General features: G+C 48.5%; 1 pseudogene across 1 annotated transcript; it reads left to right on the top strand.

The window, feature by feature from the left end:
- The first annotated feature begins 1,069 nt into the window (after positions 1–1,069).
- Positions 1,070–2,556, top strand: LOC307051333 (cell division cycle protein 20 homolog; annotated as a pseudogene). The gene has a single exon. The product of its transcript is annotated as a cell division cycle protein 20 homolog (transcript).
- The last annotated feature ends 1,390 nt before the right edge of the window (positions 2,557–3,946 follow it).

Below are 3,946 nucleotides of genomic sequence, written 5' to 3'. Positions count from 1 at the left end.
TAAACGCAGTCTCCAGAGTCTAAAGGGATCTTTTATCATTTCTAATAGCAAATCCATTCAAATCTATGTGTTAAGATGAGTAAATCACAGTTCCTGCCAAAAAGTCTAACAGTACTGATAACGACATGATGTGATGTCATTATGTGTAAAGGCCATTAGATCTGTAAACATTCTGAGGTGAGGAGGGAATTCACTTTATTCCACAACTTCCAACATTTTTATATTTCAGTGTAAGATGTTTATTTTCTTTTACATGCACGTAAGTTAAATCCCGTGTAAGGAGGCACAGCCCCGCGGTGGGAGCGGGGAGGAGAGGGTGAAGGCACCGAGGCCGGAAGAAGGGGAGCCGTGGGCTCCTCCTCTGGGAAATTGTGCTTCACTGTCCAGGAATTCTGGGAATCTTCTCAAGCTTCTGGGCTGCCCTGAGAAAGTAGCTTGACCTTTGTGTGGCCGGTCAGTTTTGGAGATGAGATTCCAGCCTAGTGACTCCCTATTTGTAAAAGGGGCTCTGAATGTTTCCTGTCTAGTTTTTGTCTCTGTATTCCCTCTGTCATAACAGTATCATCTGGGGCTTCCCTGGTGGCGCAGTGGTTGAGAGTCTGCCCGCCAATGCAGGGAACACGGGTTCGAGCCCTGGTCCGGGAAGATCCCACATGCCCCGGAGCAACTAAGCCCATGCACCACAACTACTGAGCCCGCGCTCTAGAGCCCGTGCTCCGCAACAAGAGAAGCCATGACAATGAGAAGCCCATGCACCGCAATTTAGAGTAGCCCCCGCTTGCTGCAACTTGAGAAAGCCCGCGCGCAGCAACGAAGACCCAATGCAGCCAAAAAAAAAAAAAAAAAAAAAAAAAAAGTATCATCTGGAAGCCTTTATAAACAAACCTTTCAGTGTTTTTCGAAGTCTGTAAAATACAAGCAAATTAGAGCCTGTAATATCTTTAAAACTATTACAATCATTTTCTTTTCTAGATGCAAACATTTAATGCTGATCCTGGGGTCTGGGATCGGAGCCTGCTTTGACCTGGCGGTGAGAGGCGGCTGGGCCGAGCGATCCGGGGAGGCTCCCATGGCCCAGTTCGCGCTCCAGGGTGACCTGCACTCACTGCTGCAGCCGGCTACACCCATGCCCCACGCAGCCCTTGCGCGCTGGCAGCGCAAAACGCAGGAAGCCTCGGGCCGGGCCCCTCGCCTCTGAGGGCAGCCAACCGATCCCACAGCGCCGGGAGAACCCCGGGGCCGAACTCCCGGCAAATCCAGCTCCAAGATTCAGACCACTCCCAGCAAACCTGGCGGCGATCGCTCTATCCCCCGTCGCAGTGCTTCCCAGATGGAGGTCTCTAGCTTCCTCCCGAGCAAGGAGAAGCAGCCCGAAGACAGTCAGACGCCCACCAAGAAGGAACATCAGAAAGCATGGGCTTTGAACCTGAACGGTTTTCATGTGGAGAAAGCCAAGATGCTTCGGCTCAGTGGAAAACCACAAAATGCCCCAGAGGGTTACCAGAACAGACTGAAAGTACTCTATAGCCAGAAGGCCACGCCCAGCTCCAGCAGGAAGACCAGCAGTTACATTCCTTCCCTGCCAGACAGGATCCTGGACGCCCCTGAAATCCGGATTGACTACTACCTGAACCTTGTGGATTGGAGCTCTGGGAATATACTGGCTGCGGCTTTGGACAACAGTGTGTATTTGTGGAGTGCTAGCTCTGGTGACATCCTGAAGCTGCTGTAATGGAGCAGCCTGGGGACTATACATCTTCTGTGGCTTCGATCAAGGAGAGCAACTACCTGGCTGTGGGTACCAGCAGTGCTGAGGTGCAGCTATGGGATGTGCAACAGCAGAAACGGCTTCGAAACATGACCATTCTGCCCGAGTGGGCTCCCTCAGTTGGAATAGCTATATCCTGTGTAGTGGCTCACTCTCTGGCCACATCCCACACCATGATGTTCAGGTAGCAGAACACCATGTGGCCACACTGAGTGGCCACAGCCAGGAAGTGTGTGGTCTGTGCTGGGCCCCAGATGGATGACATTTAGCCAGTGGCGGCAACGATAACTTGGTCAAAGTGTGGCCTAGTGCTCCTGGAGAGGGTGGCTGGGTTCCTCTGCAGACATTCACCCAGTATCAAGAGGCTGTCAAGGCTGTAGCTTGGTGTCCCTGGCAGCCCAATGTCCTGGCAACTGGAGGGGGCACAAGTGATCGACACATTCATATCTGGAGCGTCTGCTCTGGGGCTGTGCTGTGGATGCCCATTCCCAGGTGTGCTCCATCCTCTGGTCTCCCCACTACAGGGAGCTCATCTCAGACCATGACTTTGCCCAGAACCAGCTGGTGATTTGGAAGTACCCAACCATGGCCAAGGTGGCTGAGCTGAAAGGTCACACAGCCCAGGTCCTTAGTCTGACCATGAGCCCAGATGGGGCTACAGTGGCATCAGCAGCAGCAGATGAGACCCTGCAGCTGTGGCACTGCTTTGAGTTGGACCCTGCCCGGCAGCGGGAATGGGAGAAGGCCAACACAGCCAAAAGCAGCCTATCCACCAAGGCATCTGTTAAGGACCTCATCTCAGTTTTTTGTGCTAATTTTTTTTTTTTACTTTTCTATAAAGTCACATCTCCCTCAAAAAAAAAAAAAATGATCCTAATATGCGACCTTGCCTTGAATGTTCAGTATCCTAAAACTTAATTTGCCATTTGTCTTATAAATGATTTTCAAAAATCGTGTACTTTATGGTATGCTTGAATACATTACCAAATTTATCTGTATTTCTTTCTTGCCATTCACTGTTTAGAAGAAACAACATACTCACAAAACAGTTCATGGAATAAAAAAAGCCAAAATTCTTGTGACATTAAATACTGAAGCTTTGTATTAATTACTCCTATATATATATATATATATATATATATATATATATATATATATATATATATATATATTTAACGGTACGTGGGCCTCTCACTGTTGTGGTCTCTCCCGTTGCGGAGCACAGGCTCCAGACGCGCCGGCTCAGTGACCATGGCTCACGGGTCCAGCCGCTCCACGGCATGTGGAATCCTCCTGGACTGGGGCACGAACCCGTGTCCCCTGCATCAGCAGGCGGACTCTCAACCACTGCGCCACCAGGGAAGCCCTCCAATATATATCTTTATATGATTATAGTTTACAATATCCCTGAGCATATGAACTATGACTGACTTATTTATCCCCAATTCTAACCATGTTTCCAGACCTAGGCAGGCACTTAGCATGTGTTCAATAAGTGTTTGTTTAGGGAATTAATGTTAAGTCTGAAAGAAATGGCACTGGAGTGAACATGTTTGTTATAGACTGAAAGTTTATGTTTCCCCCCCCAAATTCATATGTTGAAATCTTAATTTAAAAAGTGGGGCCTTCGGGAGGTGATTAGGTTATGATGCTGGAGCCCTCATGAATGGGATTAGCTCTCTTATAAAAGAGACCCAGAGTACAAGAATGTACACTCTTGGGCTTTTGAAAAGGACACATAATTTAAATAGCAGAGATAAACTCATTGCCAGAAGAATTAAGTGAATTTGGAAGTAGATCCTTCCCTAATGGAATCTGAGATGAGACCTCAGCTCTGGCAGAAACTATGATTGCAGCCTTTTGAGACTCTAAGCAGAGGACCCAGTGAAACCATGCCAGACTCCCCCCAAAGAAGCTGGGATTGGAACCAAGATGGCGGAGTAGAAGGACGTGCTCTCACTCTTTCTTGCGAGAACGCCAGAATCACTACTAGCTGCTGGACAATCATTGACAGGAAGACACTGGAAGTCACCGAAAAAGATACCCCTCATCCAAAGACAAAGGAGAAGCCAAAATGAGATGGTAGGAGGGGCACAATCACAGTAAAATCAAATCCCATAACTGCTGGGTGGGTGACTCACAAACTGGAGAACACTTATACCCCAGAAGTCCACTCAC

Source organism: Hyperoodon ampullatus, assembly GCF_949752795.1.
Source record: "Hyperoodon ampullatus genome assembly, chromosome: 4".
Lineage (NCBI taxonomy): Eukaryota > Metazoa > Chordata > Mammalia > Artiodactyla > Ziphiidae > Hyperoodon > Hyperoodon ampullatus.
This window is presented reverse-complemented; position numbering and strand designations above follow the sequence as displayed.